At 31.3% G+C, this 24,231-nt stretch overlaps 1 protein-coding gene across 1 annotated transcript in view; it reads left to right on the forward strand.

The window, feature by feature from the left end:
- Window positions 1-379: 379 nt before the first annotated feature.
- LOC147812583 (uncharacterized) overlaps window positions 380-24,231 on the forward strand; it is a 106,615-nt gene continuing 82,763 nt past the window's right edge. The window contains exons 1-4 of the mRNA XM_087162364.1: window positions 380-513; window positions 5,721-5,849; window positions 13,082-13,190; window positions 16,341-16,415. The gene's annotated coding sequence lies outside the window, so the exon portion shown is untranslated. The remainder of the gene's footprint in view (window positions 514-5,720; window positions 5,850-13,081; window positions 13,191-16,340; window positions 16,416-24,231) is intronic.

Below are 24,231 nucleotides of genomic sequence, written 5' to 3' on the forward strand. Positions count from 1 at the left end.
CTGATTTATGATGGTCCAAAGTAAAAAACCCAGATTGTTTTGATGGTATTTTCCTGAGAACCAACAAGAATTCCCATTAGCTCATCAAGAAAATCTATAGTTGAAAAATCATGGGTTGTTGATCCATGAGAGTCAAACTTCTCTTGATGGTTAACCATCATAGTATTAAAGTATTATTTTCCATCATGGAATGATGGAAGTTTGTTGGCATATCGAAAACCGTGAACATGTAATGGAAAATCTTGGATAATGGTGACCATCAAATGATGTTGGACCATCATGAATCACACTGAAATTATAAAAAAAAATTTAATGAGACCATCGAAAATTTTGATATGGGAAAATTTGTAACAGAAAAACGATGTCTCTTGCAGGAGAAATGGTTGTTGCAGTTGGAGGGGAAAGATGACAAAATTAGTCCTCCTCAGTGTGTCTTTATCGAGTGAATGAGAAGTGGTTGAATCTGTCATGCTCACTTTTTGCTATCAGAAAGCACATCAGAAGCTAACACAGGTAAATATATATGTAACATAGAAAGCTTCAATTAATCTTTTTATGTTAGTTTCTTTGCTATAAAACTTCATCCTAATTAATTATTCTAATCGAAATACTTTCTCACACTTTTAAAAGCCACATCCTGTTCTTAAATCTATTTTTGGCTCAAGTATGCATTTAATTAAAAGCAGGACATATTTCCCTTTGCTCTGTGTGGGAAACATTCGATCTATTTCATAAACCAATAGCAACCACTAAGATTTTACGGATTTTACTTTGCCAGATTTTCCCTAATATATAACCAAGGAGCACAACTTTTCGTGTTCACTTTTTCACTCACTCTCATGACTGCTCTTGTCTAATAATTAATAAATACATTTTGTACCCTCCTTCCCGACCTAAAACCTGTTTTAATCCTTCCACTCGGCAACGACGTTATATATATATATTTAAATAAATCTTTAAAAAAATATTTTTTATTTCAAAATTTTCCATAGAAACGTTCAGGATCTTTAAATATTCTAATTTGGAGCATTTTTTTAGTGGCGTGCACTTGGGATTATTTCCTATTGGCCTCAGAATTGCTCCTAACTTATCGCTACCCATTGGGCACATGTGGCTAAGCCTCGACGGTGCAGTATCAACGTCCATGTCATTGAACCACAAACCCGTTTATAGGGCTGGTTACATTTTATAACCGTCGTTGAACAGCCTACCCAATTCTATGGGTTTACGACTACCAATGTTCAACTCCGTAGCCTTGTAATTTTGAGCCCAATCCAGAAGACAAGGGAACTCCTGGATCGAGTATTGGGAGAAATTTGCCTTCGTGGAGGACTTTTTAATGGAACTAGCCAACATTTGTGTTACATGAAGAGGAAGACCACGAGAACCCCCAACGGTTAGCCTGACGGAAAGGGGACTCTAACCCATGATCCGTCTACCACTGAGGATTTTTCACGATAGCACTGTGGTCGGCGCAACCCGGATGCGGAATTCGTATCGACTAGGATTCGAATCCGGCCTCATTGGATATCGCGCTATTTCCTGAGCCATCGCGGCTCGGCTGGTTACATTCACACAATCACTCAGAAGAAGGGACGGGATAGCCTGGTTGGTAGGGCACTGGACCCATGTCCAAGAAGTCGTTGGTCCGATCCCCGCCGATCGACGACTACCCATGTAGTAAATGGTGACTAATGAACTTTAAATCTGTCTAGTCACGAAGTCCTCCCTGTTCCCGTAACAAATCATACTTCTGGGGATCCAGCAGTCTCCTTTTTTTCTGGATTGGTTGGAAATTACAAGGTTACGGAGTCGAACATTAGTAGTCGTAAACCTAAATTTGACTCGTCAGCTGTTCAACGATGGTCATAAAATAAAATAAAATCACTTAGAAGAAAGGACATTAGAATACAGGGCGAGAGAAAGTTGCATCCATTCCCATCGTGATATTCAAACCTACAGCAACTCGCCGCTTAGTTCAGTACAGTAACCACTTGACCAGTAATCGGCAATTTGGAGTGTTATTAAAAAAAATTTTTTTGCTCACATAAAAATGCTCTTTATGAAAGTGTTAACCCTGTAGTACTAGCAAATGTTACTGTATGATTTACCAACATTTTAAAGACTCCATTTGCAGGTTACTACACAGGCATTTACTGTTAGTGTCTAAATAATATTTTCTTTACGAAATAAATGTACACTCTTTATTTTCTTTAAGAACACTTTGTGTCGACAATATGAAATGAAAAAAAAAATTTTAATTAGAAATTATCAAGTTTTATTTAAGATTTACAATTTTTATTATATTATTTGCTAATTTAAACATAATGTTAGCATCTGTTTGTATGAAAAATTAGTAAAGGAGATAAGAGTTAGTGTTGAAGATGAGGCTAGAGGGGACATCTTAAATAACTTTTTTTTTATTTATAGGTTAAATTTCTTCTGTGAGATATTTTAGGTTGGCAATAAAGAAAGCGGACCATTCTGAATAACTTTTCATTTAATGATCGTATCTTCACATTCTAGGACCCAATCTTAATGGTTCGAGGGGGGGACCTCAAATATGTTAATTAATTAGTGTAGACGATTTTGAGTTACGAAATCAGACTGGAAAACGTATTCGTTTTATAAATATACCTCTTTTTTTATACGGATTTGGATTTCTGTCCCCCAAAATATATGTGGTGGCAACAACCTGAGAAAAATGGTCTTAATATTTTGATCAGGAGAACGGTGCAATTTGAACCCCTTAATGTAGGGGTGCACAACCTTTTTGAGTGATGGGCCACTTTCGCAGGAGGTTGACTAACGAAGGGCCGCACATGTATTTAGACATGTATATGGCAAATGTACTAATATTTATTTTAGCATTAGTGCTCTAATTTTTTTATCAATAAACTTAGTAATATATTTGTTGAAAATTAAAGGTGTTCAATTATTAGAATTCATTCAAAAATAGATTTATTGAAATAAATAAACATTAAAGAAAAGAAATGTTTTTTTTTCCTATCATATTATGCGATACAAAAATTCATATCAAGAATAAATTCTAATAAAAAAAAACTTCAATTCTCACAGAGTGAAAGTAGGAAAAAATTTAGTACATATAACAGGGTACGTAGCATTTTTAAAAAGTGCTTAAAGGTGCTTATTTTCAATTTTCATGTTTTGAAAGCCCTTAAAGGTGCTTTTTCTCATTGGAAAAAAATTTAAAAAGTGCTTAATTTTCCCCTTTTCAAAATGAGATTTTTCCTTTACTAAGTTTATTTTCGCTTCGAATTATGTAAAAAGACACATTGACCAACACATTGACCATTATGTTCACGTTGTTCTACGTTTTTACAATTCATTCAATCCTAATCTATTTTGTCGTATTGTCAGTCCGTAGAGTATGAAAACGCCATTCGTTTTGCGTGATTCAAAATTTCATTGATATTTGACAATTGTCAAAAACTATGCCAAAAGGTTTTTTTTGTCACGACGGTTAAAACAAGATAAAACCGTCAATTGTCAAAAACTTTCCAACCCTGCCTAGTTATGATATATTTTTAAAGTGCTTAAAAATATTTTTTGAGTGCTTGAAAAGTGCTTTAAAGGTGCTTGTTTTTTGTTGAGTAATTTGGCTACGCACCCTGTATTAAGTAATGCAAATTTAAATTAAATATTTCAATTGAAGAAAATTTATAAGGTTTAAACAAAAGCTTAAAATAAAAGCAAAACTTTTATAGTTCAAAATAAAATTCAATACTTATTGTACTTTTTTTTATTGAATATTAGATTTTTTTTATATAGTAAACGTTTTCTTTCTTTTTACCAGAAAAGATCACAACAAGCAACAAGAAATTAAAATCAAATTACAAACAGTGAGCAGTTTGAAGATTCCCATTTTCCACCACTTTGTTAATTTCTCAGGCTACAATAACATTGCATTTAAAGTAATGAGTATTTGGCCCTTTTGTCAAACTTTTAGTTGGTCAAATGATCGGCAAAATATTCAACACAGTATTTTTTAGAAAAGTAATTTTCTAACTTTTTTCTTGAATTTGTATAGATATGATAAAGAATAATATAAAATCTTATTTTCAACTATATTATAGTATTGTTTATTATTAGAAATAATTTTTATAAAAATTTGTTAAATTTTAATGTCCATGTTTCTGAACATGGCTTGCAAATTTATCTTTTAGATGACAAGTGGAAAAACTAAATTTGAAGAATTGAAACTAGATTACTTTATAGTGAACTCAAGATTTTGCATTTCTGCTTTTTCCTTAAAAAAATATATTCAGATAGGTCAATTTCGTCATTTTTTCGATACTTTTAGTTCTAAGAATTGATTTAAAAAATTTTCACTTAAAAAATCTTATGCTTTTTGACATTTGAACACTTTATGTTTTTGTTTCTATCTAGCATTTTTTTTCTCTTTTTAAAGAAAAATCTTTTTATGGACGTATTTATTAAAACGTGTCAATTTTTAACAGCATTTCTGTTAGACTTATTCTTTTTTCTGTACTTTTTCTGGTAATTGGAAAACTGAGATGTTCAGCCTTAAAATTTTCTTTCGAAAATTATGATCAATCTTTATTTTCTTTGCTTCCCTTTTGTATACAAACTTAAGTTTTTATGATAAGTGCGGCATTTTCAAAAGCGTTTCTGATAGGCCTTATTTTTTAGCTTTGTTTTCAGAATACGTTTTCCCAGAAAATATTATACTTAGCAATGGAATTTTGGTTTCAATGTTGCTATGCTGCAAAAAAATTTCGATATTTGGCCTCGAATATACAGTATTCGGCCGATTTTTTTTTCGCCGAATATTCGGTATTCGACCAAATCACAATTCATTACGACATTCGACCAAATCAAATTCGTTGCCGAAGAAACGAAGGAAAAATAATTAGGATTTGCGATAAAACTGTACCGAAATAAAGTAACGTCCGATTAGAAATTTGCGTGTCGTAATAACATCTTAATTAAATAACGGGATAGTCAAAATCACGTGGAAAAGTATAAAATAATTTTTAAAAAAATCACTTAAATTTAGGCTGAACTTTGCACGAATAAAGCATGTCAAATGCGCGATTGAAAATTCGCATGTCGTAATAAAATCATCGGAATTTTTTATACTATGTGGGAATGCAGCAATAACTGCCGAAAAAAAGAAAGATAAGAAGTCACTTAGATTTACGATGAAACTGACACAAATAAAGTGAGCCGAAAGTGTTTATTTAAATGGACGATCTGAAACTCGTGTGTCGAGTAATCAAAATTCGGGATTTTCGAAATTACGTTGAAAAGCGTTAATACTGCTTAAATAATCATCTAGATTTACAATAAAATCGGTTTAAAGCAAGCGTGCTAAATATTTACTATAGAATCCGTAAAAATTGAGTGCATCAAAACTTTATGACTCAAAAGTGCGATTAAAAATGTTCGAACTTTTTTGATTATTTTTGAAATTTTTGCTTGTTTTTTATTGTGTTTAAAAGCTCTCGCGGGAAGCTTAGCGCAAAAGGATTTTCTACCCCCCCTCCCCGTATTCTTTTTAAAGAAGAAATTATTTTTAAAAATGATCACAAGTCAGAATTTGTGAACTCCATATCAATTCTATTAGTAACTTATTAGTAATTTCTACAACGATTACCCTTTATAAATTTTTTACTATAATTCTTCTTAAACTTTAAGCAAAATAGTATACAACATTAACATAACTAATATTTCAGGGAAGAGCAAAAATTCAGGTACAATTGAATTGAAGATGGTACTAACTGAAAAATCAAAACATGTTTGAATGCCGTAGGAAAGAATGAGCAGTTTGAATGTGATTTAGAAACTCCTCCTAGTTCAATCAGGTACTGGTTTAGATGTTTTTCATCCAACTTTTGATTCGACAGTTTTTATCGTATGTTTTCTTTCTTCTTCGATTAAATAATTATGTGAGTCCACTAATATGCATACATAGTTACTTCATTTTTGGCAAAAAATTTTAAAATCAATATTTAAGGGGGTGACTATGGCGAACTACAACACAACAATCTTTACAACTCTTTCATAAAAAATGCTTTACAGCTTTAGAATTTTAAAGAAGAAATAATTAACTAATTATTTAATTAGTTTTGCAGTATTTAAACACACACACGCACACAGATATATATATATATATATATATATATATATATAAATAAAAAGATAATAGATTAATTTTGAGAAACACACAGAATAATTTTTTCAAAGAATATTTTGTCCTTCCGAGTAACAATCCACTTCCTACATAAGACATAAAATTTGTTCTTTACAATATTAGTAGAAAATTGCTGAGTTTTTGCAGTAGCCTTCCATATGCTTGATTGTAGCAAATAAATAAAAAGGAAAAATAATGCCTATACGTTTTAACTAATATTAAAAAATGTAATAAAGATTCAGAGCATTTGTGTGATTCGAGTGAAATTTTCATCTTATTAACAATAACCAATAGTAGACTATTCATTTTGTTGTAACAAAAATAATAAATTTGCAAAAAAATTTAAAGCAAATCATGTTATTTGCTCTTAGATAGTTCACATATGATTATTTATGCATTAGGATAAATTTAGGATTATGATTTACAGTATATTGGCACTAGTATATCCATATCTCACTAATGAAGTCAATTCTAAGCTCACAACGTTTTTATTCTTCAAAAATATTCAATATATCCTCCTATAAAGTTTTACACACTTATCCAATGGCACTATTTATTTTTCAGATAATCGATGCTAATTTTAAAAATAATTCTAAATAATTGTGTAACATTAAGTTTCTGCTAAGCAAACATTTCATTTATTTAAAATAAGCAGATAAATTAAATTCAATTGAAATATAAGATATCTGAAAAGTTTATTCATTTCTAGATCTTGTAATAATTTATTAAAGATGCCTCTGCTTAATAAATTATTAAGTTGTATTACTAATGATTTATTAAACATTAAGGAGACCAAACTTTTATCCGTTTCGGTTTTACTATAAGAACCACAGATGGCTCAGACAATAGAGCGGCCGCTTTCCAACGAGGTGCCCTGTGTTCGAATACCAGCGATGGCTGGTCGATGATTCCGCATCCGTCTTGCACCGACCGCAGTGTTACCTCAAAATATCATCATGGGTTAGTGTCGTCTTGCCATTAGGCTAACCGTGGGAGGTTTTCGTGATTTTTATCATTGGAAGGATATTTTTTCGTGATCCATGCAACGCCAACGCGGGTTCGTTACATCCAAAACAGTGCTCCACGAAGGCAAATTTCTCCCAATACTTCATCCAGGAGTTCCCTTGTCTTCTGGATTGGACAAACAAAACTTTTATTTCAGTGTTCAACGTCGGTTATAAGAAAAAAATACATATAAGAACCACAATTCCTAGATTGCAGCTGCCCTCCCCCCCTCCCGATTCCAAGAGTCAAGAATCCAAATATGTAAAAAAGGTTTATTCAGAAAAAGAACGTTCTTGTGTTTGATTTCGTAACTTAATTAATAGTTAGAACTAATTAATTAGCATATTTGAAGTCACCTATTAAGATTAGAACTCTTAATGGGTGTCTTCATCTGATGTTACACTTTGTTTGTAGATTTACACTTTGTTTGTGAAAATCAGATCATTAGAACGAAAGTTATTAATGGTGATGTCTTATCGCGTTGTACTGTTTAAATTGTTCATATGTAATGGTGGACACAATTCTATTTAATGTAATGTATTAATACATAATTTCTGTTACTACTAAGAAAGTAAAATATTTTCTGAAAATATAGAAATTCTCTAGTAACAGGAGTATATGTTTATAATGTACGAAAAAAATGTGATGGCCCTCCTGTTTCAATGCTTAGTACCCGTTCTGTGATAAAAAAAAAATTATATTTTTTGATCAGTGGTCGGAAACAGAAGACCACAAGTAGCGAAACAACTGTATACTACTGAAATCAATGTAGTTTGCAGCGATTCATGGCAACTATTTTTAACGTTAGTTAAAAGTAGAAATAAAGTTCAAACGCAAAAATGTTTTTGTAGTTGATTGGTGCAAATTCTTCGCAGACCCGTCAACACACGCAATGATAATGCCTTTGTGGCCGAGAGTTAATAAGATCTACATCTGATGCTCGGTGCGAATTGATCCTGAGGAATCGAATTTTAAATATCTGACTTTTTTAAAATTCTATTTCAGAAGAACTATAAAGTACGCCTTTGTGTCTCATTTTGTTACTTAAAGTAACCTCTGCATTAATTAATCAGCATATTTGTGGTCACCTTCTCAAACCATTAAGATTGAATACTAGAACGTGAAGATCCGATCATTAGATCTAAAGTTATTCAGGGTGGTCTGTTTTTGTTTTTTGCCCTGTGCTTTATTTCCTGGAGGATATAAAAAATCATTGAGCATGTAAATCACAAATACTTGATAATTTCCAAACATTTCTTAAATCTATATCGAAAAAAGCATAAAGTTTTGTGATGCCACAATTAGCATTACATATTTCCTAACTTAGAAAATATCTTTAATTACTTAAACTTATATTTTCTAACAACTGTTAATCGAATTATATTAAAATTAAATCAATGAGTTAATCTTATAAAGGCGAACATATTGATTTAATTTAAATATAAAATTTTACATCCAGTTTCTATCAGATACCAGCAGCACATCTCAAAATTAAATTATTCCTTTCTGGTAGATCAGCTTGTAAATCCAGCAGAAGAAGCTAAAATTGCATGATAAAAAAAGTAAAACTTTACATCGAAAGCATTAAATTTAAAAATATTAAGCGTTGAATATTTATTTAAAACTTCGGTTATTTAATTTGAAAATATCAAGAAATTATATCCTTTGTAATAAAATTCAATGGGTAGATATCCCTATCAATACCAAGAGCCAAAAAATAATAGGTATTTCAAAAACACAAGAATCAAAAAATGTAACAGAGGGAAAGTGATTAGCTAAAAGAGTTTAATTTATAACCTCTCTCAAGTAAAAATTTTATTCCTTCTCTTAAATATATATATATATATATATATATATATATATATATATATATATATATATATATATATATATATATATATATATATATATATATATATATTGTTTTTTCTTTTTTTAAAGAGAAGGAATAAAATTTTTACTTGAGAGAGGTTGCATATAGGTATGTTCGAGAGGTTGTATGTTCGCACTTTTTTTTTCAAACTTCCTGAATAAAACTTTTAAACTCCTTTACAGCACTGTTTTCATTCAACGAAAACACGCATTGATTAGACCATATTGTCGCTTATATTTTAATAAGTTGCTGTCATTTGCAAATTAATATAAATAATGATGTATCACAAACATGCAAATTAGTCTATATTCTAGAAATGAAAATAAAGATCTTTAACTCATTATTTTACAATATTTTAAGCAATAAGTTTTAATAAAGTAACTATAGTGCTTATCTTATAAATAAAATTTCAAACATCCATCCTAAAATGTAATGGTTTTAACATAAAAGAAGCAGATTAATTAATAATTATTTTATCATGCCAAATTTGTTTACAGAAAAGTATTTTTCTTCTTCGTCATTGCTCCAAACAAATTTTATCAAATACGAATAACCAAGTAAACGAGCATATTCTGAACTAATTACAATACTACCTGTTTATAGTTAGACAATGCGTTTTGACAGAAAATTCAACTAGTACGCGAAAACTGTTCATTGTCAATAATGAACACAATCATAATATTTATTAACTTTATTAGATATTAAATACATGATCATTAAATTAATTCTTAAATGTTATGATTAAGTGGTCAAGATTATTAAGTATACTGAATGTTTCTACAAAACCATTCTCTCTAGCACATCATGATTTGAAGTGCTTTATATTACTTTTCTAGCTGATTTTTAACTAAAGAAAAAAACACTACCTACGATATTACTTTAATATTTTATGTAACTATCATTAAAATTTAAAAAGTTTACTAAACTGTTAATACCTTTGAAAATAAAGTGATTCATTCTAGCGATCGAAAACGAATAATATGACGACTTAAATAATCGCGAACTTAAAAGTTGAAAAAGTTTGTCCAGTTAACACTAATATTTTCCTGCATTTTCTGGCATAAAATTGAATTGGCTTAAAGTGACATTTTGAGTAATATTTAATTTATTGTTTGCTTTAATAAAATAATTTTATTTATTAATAATACGGGATGTCCTTTCACAAAAAGTGGTGCTGGACCAAAATTAATGAAATAGATGAGAATTTTAAACGCTCAAATGTTAGATTGAATATTATCTAATCTTATATAATATTAGCTAATATTAGAAGATGGGATTCAGGAGTCTAGCACGGCAGTATTATATTGCACCTTTCTAATGTTAGACAATATCCTTTTGCTACCTGGGTAGTGAAATTTAAATTCTTGGTCAAAAATAACCAAGAACTTTTGTTTTATCCAAAAAATGTTTTGGTAATGTTTGCAAACAAAACTTATCTAGGCTAGCGATTTGCTAAAATGAACTTACGTTTTATGATAAAATTCAAACTTGTTTATACTTAACTAAGACTAAGGCCATATTTTTCGATAAATGGATTTGAGAAAAAAAATTTCGATTTGGCCTACAATTTCCTTTTATGAGATAACATATAAAAGCGAATGTCAAACTTGCAGTTTCTAGGTCATAATCTAACTAAAACTTGATTCAGTCATGACTTTTTTTGGAGGGTGGGCTACAAAAAAATTCTCTCAATTTCGGCGTTCTTATTTGGAGTAAAAACGAATTTTTCTAAATCAAAAGTAAGCTAAAACTTTATTTGGCCCAACTCTTCGTTGATGGATGATTTAACAAAAAATTTTATTGGGCAACTGATTTCATATAATGGCCTAGAAATCGATCATTTTATACCAAAAATTTTGATGGACTAACATTGTACTAACGTTTATAATGCTCGAACTTTTAAATGAAATATCAAACTTATGGAATTTAGATCAGAAATTAGCTTTGTTTTGTTTTATTATATAATTTATAAATTGTTTTAGCGTTAATTTCTTTGTGTTCAACTAACAAAAATGCTTACTGAACTAACGTTTGGTAGAGCAATATAAATTTTTGCCTTCTTGTTCGAAAGTTAGCATCCAGGCACTTTACAACTCAATAAGATTTCTAAAAGAAATGTGATTTCATGAAAATTTCACACCGACAATTTTATACTGTAGGTTATGTGTGTAAAAAAATTTCATTGGTTTCAAGGTCAAAGAGTGTGTAAAACTTGAATTAGTTCTAATTTTGTTCAGTTTGATGGGTTAACATTATTTATTAGGACTAACGTGCGCTGAAAAATTAATTCGGTAGACTAAAGTTTGAATTCAAACTCTCTAACTTAAAAGTTAGATTTGATCTTTTTTGGTGGTTAGGCTAACAAAAGTATTTTTTTAGGTAAACGATTTTCTACTACGGGCTAACCTTCGAAGAGAAATTTTAATACCTCTTATTTTATGCCATAAATTAACTAAAACTTGTTTTTCTGAGTGGGCCAATTTTGTTAATCAGAGGTATGGGAGTAATATATTTCTATATATTTATATATAGTAATATATTTATATATCAGTATATAGTAATATATTTATATATCAGAGGTATGGGAGTAATATCTTCATATAATCATATATTTTTTTTAACAATTAAATAATACTTATATCCATTGAGTAAATTAGCAGTGATTCTTTAAATGTGTCTTTAGAAATGTAATTTTATTTGGAATCCTATTCTTTCTTTGCATTTTACAGGACATGTTGTATTGGTCTTTGTGAAGAGACATGGCAATGACGTCATCGATATTTTGTGATACACAACTAGTTCTGGTTCATTATGATTCAGCAATTGTAGGGTTTTTAAAAGAGCAGGGTAGTTCTAAATGAATCTAGTCATTACAAACGGCTGTAACTATTTGACGAAAAAGAATTTATCGATAAAATTTTAACAGAATGTAAAAGGGACTTCAAAATTTTGTATACATGCCACAGATTTTGGTTTGCCTTGGTTACAGGGACAACATATAAGATGCAATCCATTTCACGCCACACATTTTGAAGCATTTGTACAGTTGACGAAGCAAGCACATTAGAAATGCGTTTTTTGAGTTCAATTGTTTTGGACATAAGAAGCACATGCACCCTGTGTCCCGCAGTTGACTGATCGTTAAGACACGGTTCCCAGCAGATCACCGAAGTCAAGCATCTCTGGCTACGGTCAGTGTGCGGGTGGGTGACCACTTGGAGCAGTCAGCGTAGGGACCGAGGGTGTGCTGTATCGGTCCTCGTTAAACTGTTCAACCGTAAAGTGCTCGACTTCTCGTGCAGGTCGTTGGGCAACCGAAGTGGGGATGCCATCCCCTCTTCAGAGGATCAAAATTGTGATGGCATGTCTACGGATGATCCTCAGGGATGTTTCCCAGACCGTTGCCAATAGCCCATTGTACAGCTCTAATGCGACGTAAATGAACAACAACATGCACCCTGTCTATCACATAACGCCGTAGATAGAAATAATGGTTTGTCAAGTGCGGAGATCTCGGTGGCATTAACTCTTTTTATTGGCCGGTGAATTAATGCAATTCTTGTTGAGTGCTTTTCTTAAACAATTTAACGTTTGTAGACAAATTTCAAATTTGTAGTTTTCAATATGTCCAATCGAAAGTTTGTATGAACTGCTAGAACTTGAGACAAAATAAAAATTTGGAATAGCCCTCGTCTATAACTATTCAAATGCCGGGACCAAAACAAATGTGTAAAATCTAAAAGATAAAAATTATTTCAGACTATAAATTTTATCAAACCAACTTAGAATTAAGATTTCTTACAGAGCACTATCATTAGGAAGAAACATTACACTTTCTAGGAAAAGTATACAAATAAACCCATCTGTATACAAGTAACGCGATAAATAATGTGATTTTCAGTATCATCCCGTTTTTGGCCCTTTGAATTAATAGATTCAAATATTCACTTCACATTTTCTCTTTAGTTTATGTTCACTTTTCCTGTAATCAGAGAAAACTAATTTATTATATTTCAACTTTTAAGGATCCCACAGAGAAGTGAAGGCCTGACTCATATGCCAGATTAAAACATTGCCTGACTCCCTTTCTTGAAGTTGAATACGAGGAATTGTAGCTTTTGAAAGATAAAAACTGTAAGTACGTGCAGAAAGTTCCATCCTTATTTTTCTTTCTAAACTGTTTTATGCATTGCAATTTTTTTTAATTTTAAGCACCAGTCATGCAACAGTTTATTTTTAATAACTTATTGGAGATTCTAACTCTCTTAAGATCTCCCAAAAGACGCCCTGCTTAAAAGCATCATCCTTAATGCAAAAGGATTTTCACCTCCACCCCCCCTCGTCTACTTTTTGAAGAAGAAATTATTTTTAAAAATGATCACAAGCAGAATTTTTGAGCTCCATATAAATTCTATTAGTAATTTTTACAATTTTAAATGAATAACTTTTCCAGTAAAAGATTTGGTTTCTATATTTTATTACTTTAATTTTATTTATTCATGCCAGTGAAAGATTTTAACTTATTACTTATGAATTTATTATTTAACCAAGCAAGGTTTGTTGGTTATAATACACTATAACGAAATAATTTCCATTTGCCTATTTGCAGGTTAACTTCACTCAAAACTAAATTAAAACAAGTTCAACAAAATAAATTATTCCATAACCTCTCTATTAGTGTAAAAAATGGGATATTTTTGCATATATAATTAAATGTCTTAACTTTTCAGTGTCTTTTAATATGAACATTTTAGGAGGCCTTGTAACTCTATAAATAGATATTAAGCAATTAAGTGAAATTAATTAACAATTTCAGTATACAGCAATTAAACAGGAAATATTTTAAAAGCCTTGAAATCACGTAACATGAGGTATTTGACAAGTGTGTTCAAAATCATAGATGGCGCTTTTCTGTTCTCTGACAGAATTTCCGATTACAACAGAGACTGAATATGAACTTAAAAACCAGAAATCTGAAATAAATTGTTAAAAAAAATCATATACTGGGTGCTTGTGCTCACCACCTTTAGTTTAGGCCTTTTTAGAAGCTTTGTCAGAAGTAAAAACAAAATAACTTAATGAATTGGGAGATGCAAATTACTCTTAATTGGGAGATAATTTAATATTAGGAGAATAAAGAAATGCATCATCAAACTGTTTCAAATTTCTTGCGAAGACAGAAAAATAAAAACAACAAAACCAGTTTGATCGTCCGATAAAAGTTGGAAATATTCACAAGAATCACGTTTCAACTCCTCTCCATTTTCTTTGGCAATCAAACTGGTTTAGATGTTTTTAACCTCAGTTTCCTTTTTAAAGTGATTCCCTGGACTTGGATAGCGCATTTTAATTCTTTCTTCACTAAACTATTTATTGGCGAGCACTAATTCGTTATTTGTTTTTACTACAATGTTGACAAAGATTTCAAAATATATATTAAGAGTGGTAATTACAGAACACCTTTCAAAATTAATTAACAAGCAATTTCGCATGCAGATTATTACGCATACGATTACCCTTTACATATTTTTACTATAATTCTTCTTGAACTGTAAGCAAAATAGTATACAACATTAACATAACTAATATTTCAGAGAAGAGAAAAAATGCATCAAAATTGAAGATGGTACTGAAAAATTAAAACATGTTTGAATGCCGTAGGAAAGTTTCATAAGTAATCTCAAGTAGAATTTCTCTTCGTGATAAATTTTGAATAGAATTTCATGCAGAGCGACCTCGCAAAACATTTGCAGAAGGTACTGTCAACTGTTAAAACATTAAATGAACAATATGATCATCACTTAATTAGTTCTAAGAGTTCGTGTTGAGTCTAAGAGGGCGGAATATGGCTGCTGATAAACACACAAGCTGTATTCACGTGGGTGGTATTAAAAAATCCACATGTATACTGTTTGTGAGGATTGTCTTTTTAACAAAAGTTCTTTTATTTCATAGAAGAAGCTATATTTCAGAATTAAAAAAAATCACTTTTATAGTTAAAAGAAAAATTTTTTTTAAAAATTATTTTTAAAAAAACTGTAAACATTATAAAGAATACATATGACCTTTTCATGATCAATTATTACGTTCGATTTTATGCTTATGTTGCCTTTTCCCTCCCTCATAAAACGCAAATGTGGTTAAATTACAAAATAATAATAATTCATTGACCTATGACCATCTAAATATTTTTTTATTATCTAAATATTTTTTTATTATTTATAATTTTATTTAGATTTAATGAAAAATATATTTATTAACTTTTTAAAAACGATATTTTGTTTAATTTAAAGCCATTAAGATCGAGTCTTAGAACGTAAAAATTATTCGATCTAAAGTTATTCAGGGTGGTCCGTTTTTTTGCGCATTCTACCTAAATATAATTATAGGTTTTTAAAAATTTAAAAAAAAAATTAAAAGTTCTAAGTGTTGGTACTTCTTTTCACGGACATCTGTAGACGTCGATCCATTGACGGGGCGTCCCGCAGTGGACTGATCGTTAAGACACGGTTCCCAGCAGATCACCGAAGTCAAGCATCACTGGCTGCGGTCAGTGTGCGGGTGGGTGACCACTTGGATCAGTCTGCGTAGGGACCGAGGGTGTGCGGTATTGGTCCTCGTTAAACTGTGCTACCTTAAAGTGCTCGACTTCGCGCGCAGGTCGTCGGGCTACCGAAGCGGGGGTGCCATCCCCTTCGCAGAGGATCTAAATTGTGATGGCATGTCTTCGGATCATCCTCCGGGATGTTTCCCAGACCGTCGCCAATAGCCCATTGTGCAGCTCTAGTGCGACGTAAATTAACAACAACAACCATTGACGGGGCACCTTTTGGGAATCCTCCATTAACCCGTCGAAAAAAATCGTGACCTATCTAAAAATTTTCCTCGGTTACAGCGAATTTTTGATTTAATAAACAAGAGACAGCTGGAAATTTACATAAAAAGAAAATCCTCCCAATCCTGTAAGTCAGCTTGTCTATATCTGTTTAATGGTAAATCACATTGTGAGGGAAAGATAAACCAATTCTTTTGCATAATAATTTTTAATTCATTTTTATTGTTCAATATACATCTTTATGAAATAATCAAGCAAGTGTTATAAGAATGCATTAAAAACTTAAGCCACGTCTTCTATGTTACTCACTTGTTTCTCTTTCTTTTGCACCATGCATATATTTGTTGTTTTTATTAAAAGTGTTTTGAATATAATTTTTTTTAATTTAATTTTGTGATTTGAAAGGCTTATTTAAACATTGCTTACTGTTTTCTTTCTAATTTTTGCAGGAAAAGTTGTGACCCTTAATTTTTTGGAAGGGAAGTTAGTGTGTAAATTGTATAATGTAGAGCGACCTAGTTCTGGTAAGATTTTTTCCCTTGTTTCATTCAAATTTTTGCGTGTTGCAAATTGCAACACACATTTTCTATGAAACTATTGCTTCAATACTCTTTAATGTTGGATAACACAGTTTTTTATGTCATTTTCTGGAGTGATATAATCTATGAAATTTTATATCTAAATTATTTAAAGATAATCGAATTAATATTTTAAAAACCTCGCATTAAATTACTGAAAAGCGTATACTAATTACTAAATAAAACATAAATTTTCATGAAAACAACCGAAGTTATGAAATATGTTTTAACTGACAGCAATGAATGTAGGAAATTGCTAGCCCTCCTTAGTCCAGCAGAAATTTTTATTTGCCCATTTTTATAAAACAAAATGTCCTAAACAAGTTATAGCTAATTTCAGAAAAAATAGTGGAAAGTTTACAAGTTATATATTGCTTTAATAAACAAGTGTCGGCTTTTTTTTTTTGACAAAAGAAATCACAAATATGAATTTTGCCATTTACAATGCCTGGTTAAGTCCTTCGTAGGAGAAAGTCACCACCATAAGATTAACCCATTTTCAAAAAGTTTTTGGATTGATAGGTTATAACTACATTTTAACATAAAAACAGGCTCAGTTTTATCTCCAATCGGTAACCCATTGTAGAAAAATATTAGTAAATTCTAGTCCGAATTGAATTTTTGTTAGTCCATCCACCAAAACATCATAGCAGAGCAAAATACACTCTAAATGCATTGTCCTTAAATCTTCAAATTTGAATTTTTTCTTTAAACGTAACCCTTTGCAGTTCCCAGAATTCCTGGAATCAAAATATTCGCATTGTTAAATCACTTGCTCAAATGTAGTTTTTGGCCAAAATTGGTTTGACCTATTGTATGAACTACAAACCGGACTTCATAAAAATAGTCAAAACAAGTTTTAATTAATTTTTGAGCTAGTAACCACAATATCGAATTTGACCTCAAAATGTTATTTTTCAGTAGACGTTTTGCTAAATCAGGTAACCTACCAAAAGAGGCATGCAAAGTCATATCTTAGCTAATATTTGACTAAGAAATAAAAGTTTGAACGTACATTAGCCTTCTTCAAATGTTTACCCATCGTGGGAAATCAATAACACACCCAAAAGTTTTAATTAATTTAAAAAAAAATTGGCTGGCGCATGTTAATATTAACCTAGAAACCACAAGTTTTAATTTGTTTCCAAGCATTTGTCCATTGTAGGAAATAATTGCACTACCCTTAAAAAAAGTTATCGTTGATAGTGACAAAGGTTCCAAATCAAACAAATTGTAGGAAATCTACTACCCATCGAAATTGTTTTGTTAGCATTACCCGTTAAAAAATAATGCCAAAAACAATTAAACTAATTTTTTGTCAAAAAACCCACAAATTTTAATTTTTACTTTAGTGTCAAAATCTTTGAATGAACTTCATTTTATTCTCAAAAATCAACTGAAATAAAATTTGCAGTGAAAAGAAATAACTCAAGTTTGACCATTTGACTTAGATTGAACACCGATTTCCTTTTTACATATTTTTTTTGATACTGTAATAATATTTATATCTTGGAATTTGTACTTGCATTTGGATATAGTCATTGAGTTAAAAATAGGCAATAGTGAGTTTTATAAGTATGTAACACACAAACGAATTAAGGCCGGAAATAGGATCAAGATTAATTAAATTAAGGGGAACGTGATCATATAACAATATGCCAATTGTTGTTTTAATGGAATTCGAAAATAAATTTAAAAAATGTAATTCATAGAAAAACGATAGTTTTATGATATAAATCTCTTTTAAGGTAAATTTTAACATATGCTTCTGAAACCTAGACCACATCTTGTACAGATGAGGCTATGTTGGGTACCTTTGAGAGAAAGGTCTTGAGAAGTATTTTTGGAGGAATTTAAAAAAAAAAATGATGTGTACCTTAGAAGGACAAATCTAGAGCCTTATCACTCATATAATGAGCCTGATATTACTGACTTTATTAAGCGACGAATAAAATGGGCAGGCCACTATTTCAAAATGGATGAAAATCGTACCAAAAATAGAAACTTCAATGCCAGACCTGTTGGATCACGAAAAAAAGGCAGGCCGAATTTGAAATGGATAGATGGCTTAAAAAAGACCTTTTGGTCTTAAAAACTAAGGACTGGAAATTCGGTTGTAGGAAAAAGCTTAGGATGGAAAAAACTTCTTCAGAAGGCCAAGACCCGCCTTGGGCTGTCGAGCCATTTATGATGACAATGAACGTGATCATTAAGTAAAAGTGGTACAATGATGTCGTTGGATAACCCAATAGGTCACAAAGTGTGAGGTTTGGATAAATTGGTATCACCAAATTTGAAATAAGGTGAAAACTAAAATTAATCATGATCATAAATAAATAAGACAATGACGTGCTATAGCCAGACACAAGCTTAGTATTTTACAAGGTGAGATGTTTCCAAAGTGAAGTAAAACCTGTACTCAAATCAATAACATTACTCAAAATAACAACCAATCAACAACCAAATTACTCACCGCATACAGAAATAAAAAAAATGAAAAACCATCACAAAAATGAACACAAATAAAATGGTGTATTCCCACATTCTTTTAGTTTAGCACAACATGTATTTAGAACAAATTCACAATTTTACCAGTAAAACGTATCTTTTGACACAATTTTAACAAAAAAAAGCCTTGAATTAGAAATGGGGGACAAGAGAATTTAACATAAAGCGTCGTGCATCAGAATAAGATACAAGAAAAAGACAAATTTAAATGATGATCATTAAGATAAATGCAGAAGGAATGCTTAAATTTGAAAAGGTCTTTAATGTTAAAGAAAATTAAAGTTTTAAAAAGTAGATATTCAATTAACAGAAATGTACGATTCGAGGATTTTATTAAACTTAAAAGCAAAGAAAAAGGATGTAAAAAAATTTCTCTCGATTCGGACCTAAAGTGTTAAATCTTTTAAAAAAATTCGGTAATTGGTATTGATCCAAAAAAGCGAGAGACTACTAAATTTAAAGAGCGAAGAGTTTGAAAATCAGACGAATCAAATTGATTAAGCCCCCCTGAAAAAATAAATGAAGAAAAAATAAAGGCGGGTATAGAGGGGCATCTCTCCCCACAGGAAGTATAATAACCGTGATGACCAGCGAAGAGGAGAGAACAGAAAGTTAATATTCTTTATAATAAGAAAAGTGAAGTTTTGCCAAACAGGATATTTAAAAAAATTATTTGTATTTAAATCGAGAAGACAAAACCCTAATTTAAGAAAATCACTAGGGAAATTTCGTGTGAAATAAATTCTATAAATAAAAAAGAAATAAAGGATTAAAAAAATTAAGAGATAAGATTTAAATAAGATTAAATTGTTAACATTTCACAAAGTGTTACTGTGACAGTAGGTGAAACATATTCATAAACTAAAATGATTTATAATAAATAAATAAAAAATCTCCCTTTCTTAACTTTGTTAATCATTGTTCAACGTAGTACTGCTAACGGGTGTTGCCTGTCCCACTTAATACCTTCTAATGGCATTTGTATTATTCATCTTTGCGTCCCGAACGCTAAATATGTTTATTTCACAAGTTTATTTAACAAGTTTAGCTACTTGCTGTCTATGGAATTGAACAAGAAGTTGGACTTGAGCCGTGGTGGCTCAGGGGATTGAGCACTCGCCCCTCTATAAGGTGAACTGGGTTCGAATCCCGGTGAAGGCTGGTTTATTTGAATTCCACACCAGCCTTGCACCGTCCACAGTGCTGACTTAAAATATCCTCAGTGATAGACGGATCATGGGTTAGAGTCCCCTTTGTCGCCAGGCTAACCGTGGGAGGTCTTCATGGTTTTTCTCTCCACGTAACGCAAATGAGAGTTAGTTCCATTAAAATGTCATCCATGAAAGGGAATTTCTTCCAATACTTGATCCAATAGTTCCCTTGTCTTCTGGATTGTGCTCAAAATTACAAGGCTACGGAGTTGAACATTGGTTGCCGTAAACTGAAAATTCGTACTGCTGCTTAACGACGGTTATGATATAAAATAAAAGAAATCGGACTTTGAGTTCAAAATTTGGCCCAATGTAGGAAATAATTACCAGACATTTGTCAACCAAAACTTTGTTACCCACTCCACCTATAAATAGTTAAAAAAAACATTAACCCAACTGAAAATAATGACGAAAGCAGTCTTGTTAACTTTCTTGTTAAGCAAAAATTCACGATTTTAGAAGATTCAAATTTAACAACTCAGTTGGACCCTAACAGTAAATCGTAAGCCTCTGTTTGGCATCAAAAACTTTCATTAGCCAACCAACTTAAAAAAATTTCTCTTTAAAACAAAAAGATTTTAAAAAAAGTCTCACTGCGATAATGTTGGGATGGATTGGCTTAGATGTTTACTCGAAGCACACCAACTCCAAATTATTTTTGCCAACTTGCCCAGAAAGTAAAGTAAATGCTGAACATCATTGCATTGGTCATGAAATTGTAGATCTTTGATATCTATGAGCCACTGTTCTATTGTTGCAGGAATGTTTTATTTTAACCTACCCAAAAGTGTTTTTTAGCCAAAGCAGTTTATGATTGATTAAGCTAATTTTTGAACCAAAATTCTTCATAACTCTTAGCTTATTGTGAGAAATTACTATTTTGTGTTATTCCGTCAAACTTTCCACTAAGCCGTCGATCAAAAATTTAAAAAACTACAGCAAAAAGAGGTCCTAACTGGGTTAAAAAAAATAGTTTGAATTTTGCAATTTAACGTTAATTTCTTGTAGATAAATGTTAAGCCTTCCATCCAAAAACAGTTATCAAATTAAAAAATATTTTATAATTTTATAACCGTCGTTGAACAGCCGATCGACTTTTTTGGGTTTACGACTGCTAATGTTCAACTCCATAGCCTTGTAAATTTGAACCTAATCCAGAAGACAAGGGAACTCCTGTGTAACGTATTGGGAGAAATTTGCCTTCCAGAAGGACTTTTTGAAAATCTTTCACGGTAGCCTGATGGCAAGGAGACTCTAACCCATGATCGGTCTACCACTGAGGATATTTTATGTTAGCACTGCGGTCGGTGCGAGCCAGGTGCGGAATCCGTATCGACTGGCCTTCGCTGGGAAACAAACCCCGTTCACCTCATTTGAAGGCTCTATCCCCTGAACTACCACGGCTCAAATTAAGATATAGTTAAGTTATTATCTGAAACACCATAAGCCATTTCACCAGCACCATTGTCTGCCTGAAATTAGAGTTTATTGTAGGAAGCCGTTATCCCTCCAAATAATTTTCGGTAAAAAGCAAATTCAGCCTAAATTGTAAAGTGGGCAAATATAAAATTGAATTTTGTCTTAAAATTTAACGCATTGTTAGAAGCATTTAGATCACGTCCGCCCTCCAAACATTTTCGTTAACTCGTCTCTTAATCTAAAGTAATTTTGCCGTTAGCGTACTCATTGTAAATCGTTATCCTATCAAAAAAATTATCATTAGCTTCTCCAAAGTCATCAAGTATATAAGGAAATAAGTTTTGTTATTTTTTTAACCTAATAGCAAGTCCATTATAGAAAATCGTTAAGCAAACCATTACCCCCCGAAAAATATTTTTAGTCTATTATAGTATTTACGACGAAACGTTTTAGATCATTTCGTCGCTTTGAAACTAAACCGTTGTAACTCAAAAAAGTCAAAAAATGAGATTTTTGGGTCATTTTGTGTAAAAAAAGTCACCCTTTTAGAAAAACAACCTGTTATCTTTATAGTTCCATAAAGTTAATTTAGAGAGCAGTAAATCGTCATCGCATTCCCGCTATTAGCATTAGCGCGGAAAGTTTGAAATCACTCTCCTGAAAAACTTGCTTTTTTGAGTTACCACGGTTTAGTTTCAAAGCGACGATTTTTGATCTACAACCTGAAAGTTTGAATTTTTGCCTTAAAATTTAAGCTATATAAGGGAAACCCACTTGTAAATTAAAGTGATTAATGGCCAATACAAGTTTTTAACTTAAAAAAAACCCGAGGCTTGAATTTTGCTTTTAAACAAAATCCATAGTAGGCAATCCTTACCCCACTTGACAAAATATTGCTTAAACTTCTCTTATTGCTTCAACTTAAACTTCTCTTACAATATGGCCTTGACAAAATTTTGCGATTCTTTTTCCCAGAAAACGAATTTTATCTTAATTCCGATCAAAAAACACCAGTTAGAACTTTGTCTCCCATTTTAGCAAATTGTTAGCCCTTTAAAAAATTTTGTCCTCCCGTTCACCCAAACAAAATCTAATTTATCTAAAGTTTATGTAAAGTTAATTAACTTCAAGTTCATATAATTATTCTCAAACTGCAGTATTTAAATTTTACCGAAAGCGCCAGTTTTTTGTATAAAAAAATAATAATAAAAAAAACCATTATCGCACCAAAATCTTTGGTTAGCTGCCTCGCCAATAAAAAATAATAACCAAAAACAATACCCTAGCAACAATTTTACTTTGGCTCCAGTTTTGTCGTGCAATATGAAAAACAATGCAAGTGCTTCGTTACTGATTTCAATAAAAAGTGGCTTCGCAACTGTTTTCTCTCTATTGCTAATGCTATAAACGCTGAAATAGATTTTTCTAAAACTGATAAAACAAATTTCATTTTTGAAAAACATTTATTTCCGATATGTAGCTTATAATAGAAAATGCCAAACATATCTCAACTTGAAATTTTTTTTTTTTGTCTTTATTAATCTTTTGAAACTAAATAGTTTTTCTTTGTTTGATTATTACATTTTTTATAGTTAATATAAAAAATGCGCAGACTTGAAAGAAAATTTTATTTTAGGATCATTCTTTTTAGGTCATTCACAAAAACAATTTTACAATACAGATGCGTGAATAATTAATTTTTGCTTACAGTTTTTTTCACTTTCAGACCTAACAAAATTTATTATAGAAATATAACTAGTAGTAAAAAAAAATTCAGATGCCACAAAAAAAATTTTTTATTCTCGAGTGAGCTACAAGATGAGCACAAAATTATTTATAACTTAATCTTCAAAAACGAAATACATGAGACTTAAAGTAAAACAAAAGTGAAAATAAATTTTATTAAACTTTAAAAATAAAATTTGCAAGGTTGTTTAATATCAATTGCATTGTGGGGAGAGTCATATCGACAATTCATCTATGAAAAGGTACCCCAACATTGAAGCGAGTTAGCATATCTTATATACTAGTGAATTAGAATTGTGTTTATGTATTGGTAGACACACTACAGCATCACAAACGTCGGTGACAGCTAAAAGACATTTCCTTTGCTTCCAAGACTACAAAGAACATTATTATTAATCTTGATTGAAAATAAGATTCTGGACTGATGATATAGAAATAACTGAACTCAGTGGCGCGACAGCCCATAGAGGGCCAAGGCCTACTGTGCCCATCTTAGTTTTCTTGACCTTGGGCTCTGGAGTGCAGGAGCAGATGTTCCGGTTAGGGGATCAGCCGAGCGCAAAACCCCCAGTGTTTAGTTCCCATGGTACTCATTCATCGACCTACTGAAGGGATGAAAGGCTGAGTCAACCTTGCCCGGCCCAAGGATCGAACCAAGGACCTGTGGCTCCACTCAGCCACCGGGCGTCATGATATAGAAATAGCCCCCAAAAATTCGATGGGTAGTTTTGTCATTCAGATATAAAAATTAACTAAATTCCAATTTCCACTTGAGTAAGTTTGAAAGTTTAGTCTGGAGAAGTTTGAAATTTGAAAGCGAAACAATTGCCTTAAAACCTCCAACTATAAGACTTGTTTCAGATTTAAAGAATTTTTTT

The sequence above is a fragment of the Parasteatoda tepidariorum genome, chromosome 4, assembly GCF_982258835.1.
Source record: "Parasteatoda tepidariorum strain Cologne lab strain chromosome 4, Ptep-v5.0, whole genome shotgun sequence".
Lineage (NCBI taxonomy): Eukaryota > Metazoa > Arthropoda > Arachnida > Araneae > Theridiidae > Parasteatoda > Parasteatoda tepidariorum.